General features: G+C 40.0%; 1 long non-coding RNA gene across 2 annotated transcripts; it reads left to right on the top strand.

Moving 5' to 3' along the window:
- The first annotated feature begins 247 nt into the window (after positions 1 to 247).
- LOC107778946 (uncharacterized) lies at positions 248 to 21,793 on the top strand. 2 transcript variants are annotated; one of them, XR_012708939.1, is made up of 4 exons: positions 248 to 532; positions 2,252 to 2,323; positions 10,452 to 10,531; positions 21,550 to 21,793. It is a non-coding gene; the product is annotated as an uncharacterized LOC107778946 (long non-coding RNA). The 2 variants fall into 2 exon arrangements; XR_001646506.2 differs by lacking the exon at positions 10,452 to 10,531 and having other exon boundaries at positions 251 to 532.
- Positions 21,794 to 23,652: the final 1,859 nt, after the last annotated feature.

Below are 23,652 nucleotides of genomic sequence, written 5' to 3'. Positions count from 1 at the left end.
ACTCGGTATTCGCTATGCGTCGACGATTTGTGATGCTACGGATGTATTACGAAAGGCTCACTACAAGAAATGAGACTTCTTGTGGTAATATTTAGTGGCGACTTGATTTATTGCAACAAAATCTAGACTTTTTGTGGCGACTATAATTATCGCAACAGAAGGTAAACTTTTAGTGGCGAGTTTTCAAAGGTTACTCCTAATACGTTCAGCTGAACACTGAATTTTTCTTTCCTGCTAAGACCTAAATTTTGTCTTGAGAGTTTTGTAGCGACTTTTATACAGTTGCCTCTAAAGGCCTATTTGTGGCGACTCAGTCTCCTCTAACACTAATAAAAGTTTATAAGAAAAACCACTCTTATTAAATGAAAAAAGAAGATGTAGGTATTCTTCTTCGTGCTCGTCTCTCTAGAGAAAATTATCCCACTCAATTTCCTCTCTGTTCAAATCTCTTGATTCTAACTGCTCAAATCACAAATTGTGACCCATCTGATAGAAACACAAAAGCCCTAATCAGAAATCGTGACTTCATCATGTACGTGCTCTAATTTCAAACTCAAATCCCTTTTCTGTGGTATATACAGTTAGCGAGAATGATAGTTTCAATGATTTCACAAATTTTATCTATAATTTTTGTGACTCAGTTGAAAATCTATAGGAACAAAAAGAAATTCATACAGTAATAGTCTGTGGTGAGGAGTCAGTGGGGGTTCCGGGTTTTCAGTGACGTTGAATTTCTCTCGGCCTCCGAAAAATTTAGTAAGCTATTTTTTATATTCGTGGTCTTGACAGCATTTAGTCTCTCACAATCTCTTTCTCTAGAAAAATCGAGTAGTAATTTTGTGTTAATTATAAAAGTTGGGTTGTTCTTTTCTTAGTAGCAGATGCACGAACTTTCATAGTTTTTGGGTATTTATTTATTTTTTATTTGTGGGTTATTATTATTTTGTTGGTACAGTTTATTTTTTTAGTAGAGAAAGGCATTGGGGGTACTTGTATTGGCGGAAAAAGGAGGAATTGATTTGAGAGCATATATCAAATAAGTAATTTTGTTCTTGACATGAAGGACAAATGTGGTGTTGGAGGTGTTGAGGTTTATGTGTTTAGAAGATAGAGATACTAAAGATTAGCCTATCTCCCCATAGACCTTTACTGTTGCTAGGTAATCCAAACTATTTGTTGGCTAATTCTTCGATTGTCTAGCTTTTTCTTAACATTGCTATGGATTGTGTTAACATTTCCTGCTATACCCCCAAAGAATATTATAGTGCTTCATGTTTAATCGTGCAATTCTTAGTTATCTGTAAACTAAAATAGTGGGATCTAATGTGTAGTTGGACATAGTGCATGTTACTATCTTCTTTTTCTTTAGATTAAGTTCTATTCAGTTAGTTTCCTGCTCCTGGAGAAACTATTTAGTTATTACCGATTTCTTCGACTAGATTTATTAATTAATGGGTGTTTGGTTGTGAAAATAATTAATATGGTTTATGTAAAGTTGTCAACTATACGATAATTAGTCCTTCTCGGCAGTCATCTTTATAGAGTTGTATGTATATCGCTTGTTATGGGATTCACACTATGACAAAGGACTTGCCTTCACTGTGGTGGAGAGAGATGTTATCACACGGCCTTCTACCTCATGTTGTTTCAAGCCAAGAACTTCAGGTCATTTGATAATTTATTGACTTATAACCTTGAGTTCGTTCTTCCATCTCCACTCATAGTTAGATTGGTAACATTTTTCATCAAATATCAGGAGAAGAAATTAATGCACAATCTTTTCCAATATTAAGTTTTCTCGCGAGGATACATGGCTATGATGATTCTTTAGTAGTCTTACCTCTCACTATGGCAGTGGAAATTTCACATCAGGTTCATTATATGAACTTAAATGGAGTTGGTAGGAGGTTAGAGATAGCCTGGTTATATGGTCCAATAGGTTAATAGAATTACCATGTAGCATGGCTATATGGTCCAACATATGTTTAGTTTTCTCGTTCTCCTTTTTATTTTATCATTTGTTTCTCCTTTTGTGCCCTCTGGAACAAATGCTTTAAGCTCCCATTTTTGTCATTGTACATTTAAAATCATTTGACAGTAAGTCTAAGGGAATATAATCCCATTAAAATACTACTGGACTATTCTAAGTTATTTCAAGAAAGAAAAAAAGGTTATTTTATAAGCTTCTCATCAATAATATTGAAGAACTACTTTCATCTTATAAGCTTCTCATCGATTATTCCATGTACAGGAACTTTGTATCTAAGTTGTTACTGTTACTGATGGAGAGAGAATATTAGGACTTGGTAATCTTGGCTATCAGGTAAATCTTTTAAATTATACATTGATAATGAATGATGAATTATTGTGTAGTACATATTAATTGACATTTTGGTAATGAAAGTATCTATAATATTCAGTTTGAGAAATATTTTTTGTATTTGTTGTCAAATGGTAGAAAAATACATGTATATTAATCTTATAAATTAGGGTGCCACTGAAAACGATAGGATTTTGGAAAATATAGTTGTTGAAAAAACAGGTATTAATGGCGACCAAACGTTGTCAAAAAATGATTAGTAACTGTAGCGACCAAGGTTGCCACTAAACCTTAGGATATTGTGGCGACAAGAGTTGCCACTGAAGATATAAGGGTTTTATTGGCGACTATAGTCGCTACTGCAAGTCATTCTTTAGTGCCGACTCACTTTAAATCTATATTGTGGAACCTTTTTTGCGATGTACATGTCTTCTTTTATTGGCGAGTATAGTCGCCACAAATGGTTCTTTTTGTGGCGACCCCAAGGAGTCGTAATAAAAAATATTCAATAATGTAGTTACTTGCAGCACCATTAATGTCACTACTAAAAACTTTTACTGGCGACATTGTGTGCTTTTGTAGCAACAAAAGGTCTGATTTCTTGTAGTGGATATGGATGCTTGATTATCATCACGATGTGTTGTCTGGTCTTGGGAGTGGATGCATGATAGATCTTTCAGTCATTCATTTGTGGTACGGGACAGATTCTTGTATTTGGTTGGTAATCACGGACTTGGGAAGACGGGCTGGTGACCTAGTTATTGTGATTACGGTGGGTTCATGGTAAGGTATTGATTTGAGTATGGATGGGGGTTATCTCTTATGTGATGAGTTTGGATCTTGTGTTTCGTATGAAGTTTCCATTCGGTGGAATACATATTATTATTTCAGAGCATTTGGGGGAAGTTTGATTGACTATTGCAAGGATTGGGCATGCGCTTGGTAGAGTATTCGTAGTGTTCTGCGACCAGTATTACCTAAGCTTATGAAGTATTCAACTAATTCGTAGTACGTGATCGGGGCAGCTATGAATATATGCTACTATGGATTACCGATGATGTGTTGTATGGCTTCGGGCTAAGTGGGGGAGTCTATTAATAACGATTGGATTGTAGGATCATACGTTGGATCATACGTTGTGTTAGTTTCTGGGCCGAGGGATTGCTTGGTTATTTCTTTGAATAGTCATGTATTGGTGAAACGTGAGTTGATCGGTGCGTATTAGCTGTGTATTGAAGATCAGAGTAAGGTGAGTGATTATCAAGAAGGTTCTGATGAGTTCTAGATCATATGTAGTATTTAAGGACCTCTGAATTTGTGTATGGGTAGGGCTTGAGATCAGTAGGGAATGGTAATCGGATCTGCGGTATTACTATGTCAAGAATGATTCTATATGGAAATATTGGAGAGATTAAAGAAACGACTTCAAATTCGCAGAAGGTTCCTCCAGAGCAAGCATATCAGATTGAGTTACTTTCGGGTTGGAAGTCTGTGTGACTCAGGTGAGTTAGAGGCGATCAATTCTGATGACACGATTATGTGTTAATGAGTTTCGATGAATTCACCATGGTTATGGCCAAGGCCGGAGGTTATGTTTGCTACAGGTATAGAAGCTATATTGCGTGTGGTGATGCTCTCTTGGATTGAGTTAAATGAAAGGTTTGTGTTTGATGAGGTATTCAATTTGCTTATGGTTCAGAGTTGATTATGAGATTTTCATAGTGTCACGAGTTATCATGTTAGAGGCGGTGCACCGTGTAGGGTTGAAAGTTACAAGTACAAGGTTGCGGTTTAGTTGTGGAGGGAAGGATATAAGTTCTTGATGAAACAGACGATTCCATATGTTTAAGAGGATGTGGGCACTATTTGATATCGCCGGTGGAGAGTGCGCATGTTGGCAGGTGCATTGTTTTGACTTGTGGGTATTTTTTGTAAAATGATGGAACACATCATCCATTTGAGTAGCGGTGTTGAGATCGGGTATGAAGATTCTGGTATTCCTGAGGTTCAGAGACTGATGTTCTCATTGGGAGACTATTTCTTTATTGCGAATTGTGAAGAAATGTTGAGGATTGGATGATTGATGGTAGGTGTTATGGAAATATTTCTATGGACTTTTGGAAGGTTATTTTCCTTTTTGGGGATGATCGAAATTTGGTTTGGGGATTATTTGTGAGCCTAATGAGAATGTGTATTCTATATCGGATCGAATTTTCTTGCTCTTGCGCCGTTATTACCACATGTATATCATCGGACGGAATGGATGTTATTCACGCCTTGGTCTATGTTATGTGTTTCTCTCGTTTGCTATGACGGTTGGTGAAGGTTACATGATTTTTCGTACACATATTGTAAATCCGTTTAGGCCTTATGGTATTTTGGGCGAGGTGGACCTCGTGATGTTGACTTGGTTATTGCACCATAGTTGTGTTTGTCTTTCTCAGTATTGTTTATGCCTAATCTTCTTCCCATAATTATATTTTGTGCACTCTATCGTGCTTGATGTGACGCACATGTGATCAGTGTGCCCGAGCATTATAGCTCGATGGGTACCCCTAAGTGGATTGATATGATTGGATTGGGTTGCGCACCGCAGCGGTAATGTGATGAGATATAATTCCTTATGCTTATTTCATGTTTTTTCTTTCACTTTGTTGAAAATAATTCATAGGAAAATGTTAAAATTACCTTGCCTGCTTAACTTGCTTAGTAGCCTTCTTATTTAACTTTTTTACTATTATCTATTCTATCTGAATTATTACTTATTTGGTGTACGGACCGCATTGTGTGGGACTCTTTATGGCTTCTGGTGTTACTTGTCTGTTGGGCTGCTTGTATTGGTGGATATGAGATTTCTAGACCTGAGATTTGCACTATCGTATTGGGATAAGGAATGTTTGGAAGAAAGATACCATATTTCCGCTAAGAATTTGGGCAATGGCCCTGGTCGGACGAGTGAGCTTCTTGGCTTATTGATTAGGTTAAGAGATTCTACTTGTTTCTTTTATCATCGGCAGTGTACAAAGGTTGTAAATGAGGTTTTATTTGATATGAGGTTTATTACCGGTACCAGATTTGCTTTAGGGCAGCTATGGTGGTCAGCAACTATTGTTGTGAGTATCCGAGTGATGTGGTATATCACGTGATTACATCTTGGGCCATGGTTATGGCTTGAAACAACATGATCAGACTTATACAGTGTGTAGATACGAGATTCAGGTATTTTAATGAATTCAGGGTGTTGGAAATTGGGTTCTAAGGTTTACAGACTAAGTGGGAAGTAAGGATCTCCAGTGATGTTGTGTTGGTAGGCTTATATGGAGCAGGTTGATACGGGATCAACCCTGGGCATGTGATAACAACACTATAGGGGTCCAAAACGACTAAGAAAAATTAAGAAACGTACAGAAGCTAAAAGAACATAAAATAAAATAAAAAAGAAGGCAAAAATTAAAGATAGATTGAATTCAAGAAAGAGTTTTTTGAATTCAAGAAGTCTATTCTTGAAGTTGAATCGTAACAACAACAATTAGCTAACGAAGAACTAATCGCCTTTGATAGAGAATTAAAAACAAGAGATAGATTGTTAAACCCGACCCTTTAGAATAACAAGAATAATAATAAGCCTAAACTTATCACCTTTCTTGAATACCTAAAAGTGATCCAAGATTTTGAAGAATTCATCTTACCACCTTAAGTTGAGTCTTGAAGGTTGAAGAATAAATCCAAGAGTAGCCACACATAAGAGTGCAAGAAAAATCTCAAAATATTTATTGATAATAGTCTAAGTCTAAAAGCAAAGAAGATACCCCTTTATATAGAGAGGGGGTCACGAAATTCTACCTAAAAAATAAGGAAATAAAGTCCTAAACCACTCTGGACAACAAGTCCAACTACCATAGGAAAAGGTAAAACTTTAGGAAATAAAAACTAAGTCAATCTTGGAAATTAATTCTAATAACCTTAGGAAAAGAAAAACAAAACCTTAACTACCTACGAAAGTATCAAATATATCCTAACAAACTAGGAAACAAAATAAGGAACTTTGAGTCTTTCTCCTATGTCTTGGCCGCCCCTCCTTGAGCTGACTTGGCGCCAAGTTACCTCCTTTGTGGGTTGATTTAGGTGCCTAATTTAGGCCCTCCTTGGCTGGTGCTTGGACATAAATACCTCCTCTTGGACTTGGACTTGGACCATGAAATGAGTGTAGCACTTAACTAAATCCTCTCCATAATTCTTGAGCTCTTCTTCTACCATTAGCGCCTTCTTGATCTCCCATTGAAGCCCAACAACCTTTTCTTGCTTCTCCTTAACTTGAGACCTTGTGAATGTCTTTCTTGGTACTTCTAAAGCTTTATCCTTGTCCGTAGAGCTATCATTCCCCTCCTCTTGAAAAGAATTCATCTTCGAATTTGAACCTACATCAAACAAGGATAAGTCAACAACATTGAAAGTAGCACTTACTTGAAACTCACTAAGAAGGTCCAATTTGTAAGCATTATCTCCAATCCTTTCAAGTACTTTAAATGGACCATCTCCTCTAGGGTGCAATTTTATCTTCCTTTTTGAAGGAAATCTCTCCTTCCTCATATAAACCCAAACCAAATCACCAGGCTCGAAGATAACTGATTTTCTACCTTTATTTCTTCGTAAAGTTGTTTGCTCATTCCTTCTCTCAATTGCAAGTCTCGTATGCTCATGAATATTCTTCATTAAATCAGCTTTCTTTTTTCCATCATAACTAACCATCTCAGTAGTAGGCAAAGGCTATAAGTCGAGGGGTGTAAGGGGGTTAAAGCCATAAACAACTTCAAAAGGAAAATAACCAGTAGATGAATGAACAGTTCGATTGTAAGCAAATTCTACCATAGGCAAGTGATCCTCCCAAGAAGTTAATTTTCCTTTTAGAATAGCCCTTTACATATTTTCTAAGGTTCTATTTACTACCTCAGTTTGCCCATCCGTTTGTGGATGACAAGAAGTAGAAAACAACAATTTTGTTCTTAATTTTCCCTAAAGCACACGCCAAAAGTGGCTTAAAAACTTAGCATCCCTATCAATAACAATAGTTCGAGGTATACCATGCAATTTAACAACTTCTCTAATAAATAAATCGGCAACATGAGAAGCATCATTAGTCTTTAGACAAGGAATAAAATGAGCCATTTTTGAGAACCTATCTACCACAACAAAGATGCTATCCTTACCATACCTTGTTCTAGGCAGCCATAACACAAAGTCCATAGAAATATCAATCCAAGGTGAAATAGGCACAGGTAATGGCATGTATAAACCATGTGGCAACACTTTAGATTTAGCTTGTTTGCATTCAAGGCATTGAGCACAAAATCTTTCTACATCTTTTCTCATATTAGGCCAAAAGAAATTTTCAGCAAGGATGTCAAGTGTTTTAGGCACACCAAAGTATCCCATAATCCGCCCACAATGTGCTTCCCTCACAAAAACATCTCACAAAGAACAATTAGGGACACAAAGCTTATTCTCTTTAAAAAGAAACCCATCTTTTAGATTATACTTCTCAAAAGGCCAATTTAAACATGTCGAAAATTCTACATCAAAATCAGAATCATCAACATATAAACCCTAATATGATCAAATCCCATCAATTTAGAAGTAAGAGTAGAAACAAGAGCGTACCTTTTTGAAAGTGCATTCGGCAACTATATTGTCTTTACCTTGCTTGTAGCTAATCATATAAGGAAATGTCTTAATGAATTCAACCCATTTGGAATGTCTTCTACTCAATTTACCTTGACTTTTCAATAATCTTAAAGACTCATGGTCAGTTTTTATCACAAACTCCTTAGGTCACAAATAATGCTGCCATGTAGCAAGAGCCCTTACCAAGGCATACAATTCTTTATCATAAGTAGAATGTTTCAATGCATCTCCATTCAACTTCTCACTAAAATAAGTGATTGGTTTAGAATCTTGTATTTAAATAGCCTCAATACCTCTACGAGATGCATCACATTCAATTTCAAAGGACTTATTAAAATTAGGTAATTGTAACAAAGGTGCATAACACAACTTATCCTCCAAAATATTAAATGCATGCTCTTTTGTTTTTCCCCATTAAAGACCTTATCATTATTAATGACTTCAGTTAAAGGTGCAGCAATTGAACTAAAATCTCTAACAAATCTTCTATAAAAGCTTGCAAGTCCATGAAAACTTCTAACTTCAATAATTCTCTTAGGTGTAGGTCAATCTTTAATCGCTTTGATTTTATCTTCATCTACCTTAACACCTCTAGAACTCACAACAAAATCCAAAAAGACTACCATATCTACACAAAAGGTGCACTTGGATAGATTTGCATACAATTGTTGTTCCCTAAGCACATTACAAACTTGTTTCAAATGTTCGACATGCTCTTCTAAAGATTTAGAAAATATCAGAATATCATCAAAATAAACGACTACAAATTTTCCATGAAAATCCTTAAAGATATAGTTCATTAACCTCATAAATGTACTAGGTGCATTAGTTAGACCAAACGGCATCACTAACCATTCATACAATCCATATTTAGTTTTAAAGGTAGTTTTCCATTCATCTACAGGCGTGATGACCCGATAGGTCATCTCATGTTTTGAAACCTAATTCTGTGATCCAAAGCCTTAAAAATCATGTTTTAGCCTTCTTTGATTTACATTCGCAGTCTGGCATTTTTTCGGAAAGCTTTTATGTTAAAATAAAATAAATTGAGAAAATATGAATTTTTTGCCTTAAAATCTATTGGAATTGACTTCGGTCAATATTTTGAGCAAACGGACCCGAATTCATGTTTTGACAGTCCCGGTGGGTCCGTATCGTGATTTGGGACTTGAGCGTATACCCGGAATAAAATTCAGAAGTCCCTAGCTCGAGTTATCGCACTTTGTTTAAATTTTAAAGTTAAAGGCTTAATAGCTTTAAAATATTTGACCAATGTTGGACTTTTTGAATATCGGGTCCGTATTTTGGTTCCGAAACCCGGTATAGGTCCAATACTATATTTATGACTTGTCTGTCAAATTTGGTGAGAAACGGAGTTGGTTTGACGTGATTCAGACGTCCAGTTATGAAATTAGAAGTTTATGAGTTTTCCTGATGATTTCCTTTGATTTGATGCTCAATTCGTAGTTCTAGGTGTTAAATTGGTATTTGATCGCGCAAGCAAGTTCGTATGATATTTTTAGACTTGTGTGCATAATTGGTTTAGAGCCCCGAGGGCTCGAGTGAGTTTCGGATAGGCTATGGAGTGAATTGGACTTAGAATATATGCTGGTGTCTGCAATTTCTGGGAAATGGCCTCTGATCTCGCAAATGCGAGATCAAAGTTCACATTTGCGAACATTGCCAACTTCTTTCAGGCTCACATTTGTGATCCATTCCTTTGCATTTGCGAAGAGTGCCTGGGTTAGCCTAGGTTCGCTTTTGCGATCATGTGGTCGCATTTGCGGAAGGCCAGTGTCCGCATTTGCGATGGGAGCTGGGGAGGGAGATTCTTCGCATTTGCGATCATTGGGTTGCCTTTGCGGGCAAGTCAGTGTTCGCATTTGCGAACTTTTTATCTCAAATATGATGATTGCAGAGGTGTGAGGGTCTTCGAAAATGCGATGGATTTCTCGCATTTGCGGGCTTCGCATTTGCGATGCGACGCCCAGGTCGCAAATGCAACATCTGCAGCTGAACAAAATATGACTTAGACGGGATTTTTGGTCCATTCTTCAAATTTTCAAAACCTAGAACCTTAGAGGCGATTTTTCTAAGACTCCTTCTTCCCCAAATTGTTGGTAAGTGATTCTAATCTATTTCCTTTCAATCTTTCACTACATTTCATAAGTTTTCAACCTAAAATCTAGAGTTTTCATGGTAGAATCGAGGGTTTTTGGGTAGAAATTAGAGATTTGGTAAATTGGGGATTTAGACCTCAAATTGAGGTCGGATTCCAAAATAAATCACATAACCGGGCTCGGGGGGTGAATGGGTAATCGGATTTTGGTCTGAATTTCGGGTTTGGACCAAGCGGGCCCAGGTGTTAACTTTTTCAATAATTGTCAAATTGAATTCTTTACAATCGTAGGTAGTTCCTAAGGTCTAATTTGAATTGTTTGGTTGGTAGATTTCTAGATTCTATTAGTTCGGAGGCTTGTTTGAAAGGAAAAGCCATGCTTGAGCTTTGAGTTTGGTCTTCGAAACGAGGTAAGTGTCGTGGTTAACCTTGATATGAGGAAATAAGACTTGTTTGTCTATTTGCTACATGTTTAAATGTTGGGGAACAACGTATATGTGAGGTGACGAGTACTTATGCGTTGTAGTCGGGTTAAAGTATGTCGGAGGGGCTTGGTTTCTTGCAATTATACCTTCCTTTGTTCATGTTATACATGTTTAGACTAGTATTGTTAAATTGACCGTTCTTATCATGTTTACGGATCTTAGTGATAATTGAGTATTGATTCCGAAGTTGAGGTTGATATTGTGGAACCAAATGTTGAAGTAAGGCTTGTACTTGTTATTCTATCTCCCTGTTGTTATTTGTTCATTACATTATGGCAAGGGAGGGTGTTAATGCACGAAGGGTGATATCATACCATATTGTGAGTGTTAATGCACGAAGGGTGATGCCGTGCCATATTGTGAGTGTTAATGAACGAAGGGTGACGCCGTGCCATATTGTGAGTGTTAGCACGAAGGGTGATGTCGTGCCATGTTATGAGAGTTAATGCACGAAGGGTGATGCCGTGTCATTTCTATTGATTTTATGGTGATCTTGAGAGTAAAAGCACGAAGGGTTATTGTCACGACCCAAAATCCGACAAGTCGTGATGGAACCTAACCCAACCCTCTAGGTAAGCCAATTAACCACTAACCAATTCCAATAACAATTTATAAAGCAATTAAGTAATGAAATATCTTAATCTTATACATTCCCCAAGAACTGGTAGTACAAGTCATGAGCTTCTAAGAATAGAGTTTACAAAGCGGAAATGAAATAAATAGTCTGTTTGAATAGTACATAAATAGAGTTTTACAGATCTAAAGCTACCACGAACAAGAGGCAGCTATAGCTGGGACGCAGGTACATCTTCAATCCAGCTCTCATTGAACACAGCAACAACATCAACCAACATCTGCATGCAAGGTGCAAAACTGTAGTACGAGTACAACCGACCCCATGTACTCAATAAGTAACAAACCTAACCTTAGGTTGAAAGTAGTGGCGAGCTTCTACCAAGGTCAGGTCCCAACTTCAATAACCAACAATAGTTCATAACAATATAAAACAAGTAATACCAGAAGTAACTCAACAATCAAATGTTCAACAAAACATGATTTCTGAAAATAGTTCCGCCTTACGAGTGCTTCAATGAAAACCCAAATCTTTTATGAGAGTTACCAAAAATATGAATAAGTTTGAAGACAATAATTTTTCCAAAATCCTATCCATAATAAATAAGATGTTTCATTTTTTTTTCCCGATAACCAGTGTAAAACAAATGCATCACTATGCCCATCTGTCAACATGTGTGAGAAATTATGAATGATGTGATACCGTACAGCATGAGAAAAATACATCTCTATGCCTGTATGTCATGTATGCATGTCAATTCAATGCATCTCAGATATGAACTCATGCTCACACTCTCAGAGTACTCAATCTCACTGTCTCGCATTCTCTCTTACTATGCTCAAGGCTCAGCACACTCAATCACTCTGCGCTGTAAAATACCTGTTGCGGCGTGCAGCCCGATCCACATATATATTGTTGACTGCGCTCACTGGGAGTGTGCAGACTCTGGAAGGGCTCCTTCAGCCTAAGCGCTATATTGTTGCGGCGTGCAACCCGATCCAATATTGTTGCAGCGTGCAACCCGATCCAATATTGTTGCGGCGTGCAACCCGATCCATATAAAATATAATCAATATCATATGCTGCGGCGTGCAGCCCGATCCCAGAATGTCACTCTCACTCAGGCCCTCGGCCTCACTCAGTCATCAATCTCTCCAGTCTCGCTCACGGGCTCACAATGCCATGAAACTAGCCCGACAACAATGATATTATGTATTAATAAACAACAACTTAGACTGAGATACGATATGAATGCATGAATATGACTGAGTACAATATATCAATGAAATCAGTAAGATGACAACAAGAAACGACCATTATGGGTCCTAACAATATCAGCATAAAGCCTAAACATGATTGATAGCTTAACTACTTTACCACATAGTGATAACACAGTTATCAACAAAATAGGGCCACTATACAGTGCCATGGAAACAACGAAATCACAATTCACAATGTGCACGCCCACACGCCTGTCACCTAGCATGTGCGTCACCTCAATACCAATCACATAACACGTATTTCGGGGTTTCATACTCTCAGCACTAAGATTAGAAAAGTTACTTACCTCGAACAAGCCAATTCCAACACCGAGCAAGCCAAGCGATGCTCCAAAATACCATCCCACGCGTTCCGACCTCCAAACAGCCCGAAACTAACCAAAAATAACTCAAATACATCAAACAATGGTAAAGGAACCAATCCCGATCAAAAAGATCAAATCTTGAATCAAAAGCCCAAAATCGGCCAAAAGCCCAACACGGGCCCGTACTTCGGAACCCGACAAAAGTTACAAAATCCAACAACCCATTCAATTACGAGTCCAACCATACTAGTTTCACTCAAATCCGACTCCAATTCGATGTTCATAAATCAAATATTCATATTATGAAACCTTAGGCCAAAACCCCCCCAATTACCTCTTTAAAATTCACAATCCAATTACCAAAAACGAAGGTAGATTCATGAAATATAACCAAAACCGAGCAGAGAACACTTACCCTAATTCATATGGTGAAAATTGCTTCAAGAATCGTCTCAATCCGAGCTCCATAGCTCCTAAAATGCAAAAACGTATGAAACCTTCGAAATATAGTACTTTATAATCTGCCTAGGCCTCATCTTTCGCGAACGCGAGCAAACCATCGCGTTCGCGATGAACAAAATGCACACTGCCACAAAAGACTCTACGCGTTCATGATTCAACCCACGCGAACGCGATGAACACTGCTACCAAAGCTTCACGAATGCGACTAACCTTACGCGATCGCATAGAAGAACGCTCAAATTCCCAGCTGCAACCTCAACACTACGCAAACGCGATCCTCCATACGCGAGCGCGAAGAGGACTTGCCCCAACTCTGCGCGAATGCGAAACATACTTCGCGATCGCGAAGAATAATTTGCTGCTGCCATCCAAATGCACTACGCGTTCGCGACACTTACCACGCGAACGCGATGAAGAATCGAGATACCAGAAAACAGCAGAACACAACAGTACCAAAAGTGAAGAAAAATGATCTAAAATCAATCCGAACCACGCCCGAGCCCCTCGGGACCCCGTCCAAACATACCGAAAAGTCCAACAACATCACACGGACCTACTCGAGGCCTCAAAACACACAAAACAATATCAAAACGACGAATCACACCTCAATACGGATTCGGTGAGCTTTGAAACTTTAACTTCCACAATCGATGCTGAAACCTATCAAATCATGACCGATTGACCTCAAATTTTGCACACAAGTCACATTCGACATTATGGACCTGCTCCAACTACCGGAATCAAAATTCGACCACGATATCAAAAAGTCCACTCCCGGTCAAACTTTCCAAAATTTCAATTTTCGCCATTTTGAGCCAAATTCAACCACATACCTCCAAATCACAATCCGGACGCGCTCCTAAGTCCAAAATCACCCAACGGAGCTAACAGAACCATCAAAATTCCAATCTGAGGTCAAATGCTAAAAAGTCAAACTTGGTCAACTCTCCCAATTTAAAGCTTCAACAATGAAATCCATCCTTCCAATTCAATTCTGAAATACCTGAAAACCAAAACTGACGCTTCACACAAGTCAAAATACATCATACGGAGCTACTTAATCCCATAAACTACCGAGCAAAGTGCAAATGCTCAAAACGGTCGGTTGGGTCGTTACATCCACCCCCACTTAAACATACGTTCGTCCTCGAACGTGTCCAGAGTTTTTCTCAAAGCCATCAAACCGCTGTATAACCTTACCATGCACATACCCGGGGGCGATCTCATGTCACCCTATCCCATATAGGCCCGACAACGCAACATAATTGTAGTTCCTTAATTCAACCTAGCCCATAAACCTTAGAATCTAATTTTCAACATCCACAATTTCTATAAGATCAGAATCTCACATCTACACACTATATAAGTCTGAACAAGCTGTACCAAGCCGAAACCATAACCCACAATACAATCGCATGATATACCACATAACTCAAATACTCAAAGCAATGATTTCTAATCACAGTAGTAGCTCAAACAACCCAACTCTGGTAATAAACCTCATGTCAAACCAAACCTCATCCTAAAACCGTACACTACCGATGATGAAAGAAACACGCGGAAACTCATAACCATTCATCAGACCAACAAGTCATAGAGCTCCATCTCCTTTTACAAGAATTATAGCCAATTTCTAAGCCGACTTCCAATATTAGCCTTCCAAATATTTCACAATCAAATCCGATAGCATCCATTCTAGGTCCGGTGACCTCATCTCATCCAACAACGACCACTCTGGTGACATGACACACCCATACAATCTAACGCTACAACCCGTGCAATCCGTGCACCAATAAGCAACATTCCAAATGTACTCAATCATGGAAAAATAACTCAAACAAGAGAACCGTCCCGCAAGCTCATCAAGTACCACCACCACGAAATGCTTAAACCCATCACACACCATAGAACCATAACACATGAATCTAACATAAAGGATCATATTTCCACATAACTCTGTTGCAATGCGCGATCCTATCCAAATACTGGTCCATATGAAATACCTCAAGCCACCCTGCTAAAAATCAATAACCATGCACAATTCGACATCAAGTACTCAAAGTGCATTACCATAACCACGGAGAAACAAATGACACCATGCCCCACCAAACCCTAAAGAACATAACCAATACGCCATCAACCAAGCAATATCCAATACACTTCTTGCTCAAATTCCGCTTTAAGGTCACAATAGAACCGCACCATGTGTGCATACAGCCAACGAATCACAACCCCTCGTAGCATAGCAGAGTGACACACAGAACCTATCAGAACACGAATAAGCTCAACACCAACCAAATGGTACATCCCTCAACAATGCCAGTATGGAGCCAACCAATCCAGCTCGGTGTAGATTACACATCCTAATTGGGCCTACCAATGGACCCCCAAACCAACTTCGGACACCCACAATTAGATAAATAAACCTCTGAAAGCCCATAATGACTGAATCATAACACATACTATCACCTGGCTAGACCATGACTTCACACTCCACAACCATGAAATAATCCGCTCTTTATAACTTCCAGTCTCCAAATCCATAGAACACACGAATCACCATAGGTTATCCCAACTCCAATGCCAGAATGTCTAACACATCTCTCATACACAATCATCCCACGAGGAATACTTCTAAAATTCTTCCATGCCACATAGAAAAATTTGAGTATCAGCAGTCGATCAACCGGAAGAGTGCCGCAATACCAGTGAAGTACCCATAATCAAAACACATTGCCCCTTCTGAAATGTACACTCTCATCAAGCCATACCAAATAATAATATCATTTACCTAGTCATCTGAAATAGTCCATGCTGCTTAAGAATTTTATGACCTTCCCTTCGTAACTGAATTGTGACCTCGCTCAGGCAAATCTCAATTCCACACAACAAACTGCATATACCATGCCATCATGCAAAGAGTATACGAATATCATAATCAACTCTGAGTCACAAACATAATACATACCCGATTAGTTAGAAACCTTCCATTGATCTCATCCGAGAGAAAATTTCAATACGCAACATATTCCTCACGCCGGTAGAAAATATACCACTCGAACCATGGTAAAAGCCATTGAGAACTCTTCGAAACCCATTTGCACATAACCAATCTATCTGAACCAAATCTCTCTAACTCAACCCAGCCACGCAGGTTGCCAAAACCTAAGAGCATTGCCACAAAACACCTGTGGAGACTAGCCACATCATAAGTACCCACGGAACCGATTATATCCATTACTGTGCTAACCCAACCTACTACCAAGTTGTCCTATTTCTCCAGGTCCTTTCCAAATTGCCTTTAAATTGATACTTCACCTTGCTAGAACACCATGATCCTTAACCAAAATTCACCACACAAGAGGCCCTAGTATAAAACCACAACGCCCTAAGGCCCATAAGCCGCTGACTCCTCTCTTAAGCTACCAAAGCGCCACAACCGCGGCACCCACTCTAAAGAGACCTTATGTGAACCTAAAACTATTTCCTTCACCTTCTTGATACTGAATTGTATAATCCACAATGATATAAAAATGCCACAAGTCTTGACACCATCCCATGCAAATATCAGATCCTAGCCATATACCAATGCAAAATTCTCAGTTTTTACATATAATTCTTGAATCCATTAGAACCATTCTCGAGAGCCATCCACTCTACTCAAATATCAATTAAACTAACCAAACGGGCCGAACGACCTATGCCCCATTAGCACACCAACACCCAAGGGAATAAAGAGTAACCCACACTCTTAAGCAACCGAGCAAATTCCTACTCCATGTACACTACATCCTTTACAAATAACCACTCAATTATTTTTATGATTCCCATATACCCATAGAGTGCAATACAACCTGTATCTAGAAATTCCTTTATCCGAGTCATCCTCGATCTCAACCCCTGTAGTCATAGCTGATTCACCAGTATACCCCAAACCAAAACCAATATCACACACATCTGTGCAATCAACTCGTCGATAGCAGACTCCCCCACTTGGCTCAAAGCCATGGAATAAAACATCTGACTACTTACAATAACCATACATCATTACTACCATAATACCATAGTGAGATTCTACTGAATCCTTCATCCGCTCATGCAACACAAAACATCTAGTACCTCAGATCATCTACAAATCTCGCGTTCATCATCGTGATGGGTAAGCCAACTTCCACAGGCGATCCAAACTCAAATTGCAACATATATCATTCACTGGTAAAAGAGAACTCTCTACAAAACTTCATAAGGACCACACAACCTCAGGACACCTCGCAGGAGATAACCTACCTGCTCTGCTTCAAACTGACATCTCTCTATACCCTTCCACAGTCACGACTACTACGCAATCACTTAATCTTCTTGATTCTGAACTCATCAACAAGACATGAGAATCTACTTTACTCCACAACTAAACAACATGAGAGATCCCTCAAAACACCCATAACTCGAGACCATATGCCAAATCAAGACAGAAATCAAACACCCCTTAGTCCTTTCTACCTCTCAAGTAAACTCTTCTCATCACATTCAAACGATCCGAACACATCTCGCAGTCACATCATACTCACAACATAGCCATTTCACCGCTCATCGAGCCACAAATTCCTCTTATTGGTACATTACCGGACATATGAGTCCAAATGTACAACTTACCACTGAAGCTACCGAGCTCAAGCTGCGGTCTAACCAAGGCCTCAAGTCCTCCAGACTGGCCCATTACCAAAACACAGAATACACATCTCGAACCTCGTTCATAGAATCACAAACAGGCGATGCACACCTGATATCGAGCGCTCATGTGCACATACAAATGCGTGGAAGGAATTCAAAGAGTTACGCTTCAAGTTGAATCAGTGTCGCACGATAAGGAAACAAAGATGGGAAATATATCCTAAATTTCCTGTAGCCTCTCAAAGATAGGTATGGACGTCATCATACCAATCCGCAAGACTCTACTAGACACTTGCTCATGACTTGTAGAACCTATGAACCTAGAGCTCTGATACCACCTTGTCAGGACCCAAAATCCGACTAGTCATGATGGCACCTAACCTAACCCGCTAGGTAAGCCAATTAACCACTAACCAATTCCAATAATAATTTATAAAGCAATTAAGTAATAAAATATCTTAATCTTATACATTCCCCAAGAACTAATAATATAAGTCATGAGCTTCTAAGAATAGAGTTTACAAAGCGGAAATGAAATAAATACATAGTCTGTTAGAATAGTACATAAAGCGAGTTTTACAGATCTAAAGCTACCACGAACAAGAGGCAGCTACAAACGGGACACAGGTACATCTTCACACCAGCTCCCATCGAACACAGCAACAATAGCAGCCAACATCTACACGCAAGGTGCAGAAGTGTAGTATGAGTACAACCGACCTCATGTACTCAATAAGTAACAAACCTAACCTTATGTTGAAAGTAGTGACGAGCTTGTACTAAGGTCGGCTCCCAACTTCAATAACCAACAATAGTTCATAACAACATAAAACAAGTAATACCAGAAGTAACTCAACAATCAAATGTTCTACAAAACATGATTTCTGAAAATGGTTCCGCCTTTCTAGTACTTCAATGAAAACCCAAATCGTTTACCAGAGTTACCAAAAATATGAATAAGTTTGAAGACAATAATTTTCCCAAAATCCTTTCCATAATAAATAAGATATTTCAGTTTTCTTTCCAGATAACCAGTGTAAAACAAATGCATCACTATGCCCATCTGCCAATATGTGTGAGAAATCATGAATGATGTGATACCGTACAGCATGAGAAAATACATCTATATGCATGTATGTCATGTATGCATGTCAATGCAATGCATCTCAGAGATGAACTCATGTACTCACACTTTCAGAGTACTCAATCTCACTGTCTCGCATTCTCTCTCACTATGCTCAAGGCTCAGCACACTCAATCACTCAGCGCTGTGTAATACCCGTTGCGACGTGCAGCCCGATCCACATATATATAGTCGACTGCGCTCACTGGGAGTGTGCAGACTCTGGAGGGGCTCCTTCAGCCCAAGCACTATATTGTTGCGGCGTGCAACCCGATCCAATATTGTTGCGGTGTGCAACTCGATTTAATATTATTGCGGCGTGCAACCCGATCCATATAAAATATAATCAATATCATATGCTGCGGCGTGCAGCCCGATCCCAGAATGTCACTCTCACTCAGGCCCTCGGCCTCATTCAGTCATCAGTCTCTCCAGTCTCACTCACGGGCTCACAATGCCATGAAACTAGCCCGACAACAATGATATGATGTATCAATAAACAACAACTGAGACTGAGATATGATATGAATGCATGAATATGACTGAATACAATATATCAATAAAATCAGTGAGATGATAGCAAGAAACGACCACTATGGGTCCTAACAATATCCGCATAAAGCCTAAACACGATATTTAGCATGATTGACAGCTTAGGTATTTTATCACATGGTGATAACACAGATATCAACAAAATAGGGCCACTATACAGTGCCATGGAAATAATGGAATCACAATTCACAGGGTGCACGCCCACATGCCCGTCACCTAGCATATGTGTCACCTCAATACCAATCACATAACACGTATTTCGTGGTTCCATACCCTCAGTACTAAGATTAGAAGAGTTACTTACCTCGAACAAGCCAATTCCAACACCGAGCAAGCCAAGCGATGCTCCAAAATGCCATCCCATGCGTTCCAACCTCCGAACGGCCCGAAACTAACCAAAAACAACTTAAATACACCAAACAATGCTAAAGGAACCAATCCCGATCGAAAAGATCAAATCTTGAATCAAAAGCCCAAAATCAGCCAAAAGCTCAACCCGAGCAGAGAACACTTACCCCAATTCATATGGTGAAAATTACTTCAAGAATCGTCTCAATCCGAGCTCCATAGTTCCCAAAATGCAAAAATGTCTGAAACCTTCGAAATAGAGTACTTTATAATCTGCCCAGGCCTCTTCTTTCGCGAACGCGAGTAAACCATCGTGTTCGCGATGAACAAAATGCACACTGCCACAAAATACTCTACGCGTTCGCGATTCAACCCATGCGAATGCGATGAACACTGCTGCCAAAGCTTCACGAACACGACTAACCTTATGCGATCGCATAGAAGAATGCTCAAATTCCCAGCTGCTAACATCAACATTACGTGAACGCGATCCTCCGTACGCGAACGTGAAGAGAACTAGCCCCAACTCTACGCGAACGCGAGACATACTTCGTGATCGCAAAGAACAATTTTTTGTTGCCGTCCAAATGCACTACGCGTTCGCGATACTTGCCACGCGAACGCGATGAAGAGCCGAGATACCAGAAAATAGCAGAACACAGCAGTACCAAAAATGAAGAAAAATGATCTGAAATCAATCCGAACCACGTCCGAGCCCCTCGGGACCCCGTCCAAACATACCAACAAGTCCCACAACATCACACGGACCTACTCAAGGCCTCAAACACACACAAAATAACATCGAAATGACGAATCACACCTCAATTAAGATTCAATGAACTTTGAAACTTCAACTTTCACAACCGATGCCGAAACCTATCAAATCATGTTCGATTGACCTCAAATGTTGCACACAAGTCACATTCGACATTATAGAACTGCTCCAACTTTAGAAAATGGATTCCGACCCCGATATCAAAAAGTCCACTCCCGGTCAAACTTTCCAAAATTTTAACTTTCGCCATTTCGAGCCAAATTCAACCACGGACCTCCAAATCACAATTCGGGCGCACTCTTAAGTCCAAAATCACCCAACGGAGCTAATGGAACCATAAAAATTCCAATCCGAGGTCAATTGCTAAAATGTCAAACTTGGTCAACTCTCCCAATTTAAAGCTTCAACAATGAAATCCATTCTTCCAATTCGATTCCGAAATACCTAAAAACCAAAACTGACGATTCACACAAGTAAAAATACATCATACGGAGCTACGCACGCCCATAAACTACCGAGAGAAGTGTAAATACTCTAAACGACATGTTAGGTCGTTATAGTGATGTCATGCATTTTTCCTTAACTGTGTTTAATTGTTCTTGTTTGTTCATAGTATATTGGCTGTTGAAGTTACCATTCTGCTATAGTTCTCTATCTCGTATTCCCCTCAGCATGTTTCCCCTTCCAATAGTACATGTTTAGTTGTTATTTGTACATATGCTGTTAAATTGCACAGGTTTGTTATGTAGGTATCTTGTCATAGCCTCGTCACTACTTCGTCGAGGTTAGGATCGATACTTACTAGTACATGGGGTCGGTTGTACTAATACTGCACTTTGCACTTCTTGTGTAGATTTTGGTATTGGTCTCAACTGATCGAGAGGCGTAGCAGCTTGGACTAGTTCATCGGAGACTCATGGTAGATCTGTTGGTGTTCGCAGATCTTGAAGTCCCCGTCTATCTTTTCAGTTTGTTTTGCTGTTTCTTTCATTTAAACAGTTGTATTTCTTTTACACTTTTACTTGTAGTAAATCCTAGAAGTTCGTTAATTGTGACTCCAGATCCGAGTGGTAGTAATTAATGAAGTTTTTATATTATTCCGCACTCGCTGTATTTCATTTTAGCTTATTTTCTGTTATTTTCTGAATTGAATAAAGATTGGCTTAATAATTCTCTAACATCGGCTTACCTAGCAAGTGGAATGTTAGGTGCCATCACGGTCCCGACAGTGAAAATTTTGGGTCGTGACAAGTTGGTATCAGAGCACTAGGTTGCCTAGGTCTTACGATTCACGAAAAGGCTTAGTAAAGTCTGGAGGATCGGTACAGAGACGTCTGTACTTATATTTCATAGGCTACAAAGTTTAGGAACAATTTCACTTCTATTCTTCTCTGTCATACGATTTTGTTCTCTCATTTCTAATCAAACTCTTCTACTCTTGTTCTCTCGCAGACGGCGAGAATATGTACCGCATCCTCAGCTGAGCAGTAGCCAGTGCCCCCAATGGCAGCTCCTACGAGGGGCAGAGGTCGAGGCCGAGGCCGAGGCCGTGCCAGGGGCCAAGGCAGGGGCAGGACTCAGCCTAGAGCTCGAGTAGCAGCACTAGCAACAGAGCCTCGGGTGGAGTTTGATGAGGAGGATCCAGTCCATACTATTCCAGCAGGACCAGCTCAGGTCCCGGAGGGGTTCATCGCCACCCCAGTGCTTCAAAATGCTTTGGTCTGTTTGGTGGGCCTTATGGAGAGTGTGGCCCAGACTGGCACATTTCCCATGGCACTAGCCGTCTCTCAGGCTGGGGGAGGAGCACATACTCCCACTACTCCTGCTCCGGAGAAGATGGCTCCCCAGCATTAGGCTTCAGCATCCCCACCAGTTGGAGTAGTTCAGCCGGTTGTTACGGCACATGCCGATGATGGACCAGCTATGTCTTCTAAGGGCTTATTGAGGTTGGACAAGTTCACCAAGCTCTTTCCAGTTCCAGTGGTGCATCTTTGAAGGACCCACAGGATTATCTTGACCACTGCCATGAGGTATTACAGAACATGTGTATAGTTGAGACCAATGGGGTCGATTTTGCTGTGTTTCAGATGACGGATTTCACCATGAGATGGTGGAAGGATTTTGTATTGACCAGACCAGCGGGGTCGCCTACTCTTACTTGGGACCAGTTCTCTCAGATATTTCTTGAGAAGTTCCTTCCAATCACACTGAGAGAGGATTTTCGCAGGCAGTTCGAGCGTCTCCAGTAGGGCAGTATGTCCGTCACTTAGTGTGAGACCCATTTTATAGATATGGCATGTCATGCTATTCTTTTGCTTCCTATCGAGAGAGAAAGAGGGTGAGGAGGTCTACAGATGGACAAGGAGACCGGAAGGGAGATTTCCTTTCAGGCGGCTACTAATCTTGCGAGAAGGATCAAGATTGTTCTTGCACAGAGGGGGAGGTCTGGGGTCTGACAAGAGGCCTCATCATTCTGGTGGGTTTAGCGGTGCCTCGTATGGAGGAAGGGTTACTTTTGGCAGAGGCCATCCTCCCAGGCCATTTCATTCAGCACTCCAGGCATCCCACGGTGCCTCAGGTGGTCGTGGCCCTCATATGCATTATTCCGACCAGCTAGCCTACAGTGCACCACCAGCTCCTATTAGTGCACCTCCACTCCAGAGTTATCAGGGTGGTTATTCAGGTCGACAGGGTCAGTTCTGCTTGCTTAGCCAGCTAGAGGTAGGGGTCAGGCCGTCAGAGGTGGTGGTCAGGCCGTTAGAGGTGGAGGTCAGGCCGCTAGAGGTGGAGGCCAGCCAGTTAGGGGCCGTCTTAGAGATGTAGTCTAGAGTGGTGAGGCCCAGCCCCGATGCTATGCTTTTCTAGCCAGGCCCGAGGCTGAGTCATCTGACGCTGTTATCAAAGGTACTATTTCAGTTTACAGTAGAGATGTTTCAGTTCTATTTGATCCGACTTC

The sequence above is a fragment of the Nicotiana tabacum genome, chromosome 4 (assembly GCF_000715075.1).
Source record: "Nicotiana tabacum cultivar K326 chromosome 4, ASM71507v2, whole genome shotgun sequence".
In the NCBI taxonomy this organism is placed as follows: domain Eukaryota; kingdom Viridiplantae; phylum Streptophyta; class Magnoliopsida; order Solanales; family Solanaceae; genus Nicotiana; species Nicotiana tabacum.
The sequence above is the reverse complement of the archived record's forward strand: the minus strand, read 5'-3'. Positions and strand labels throughout refer to the sequence as shown.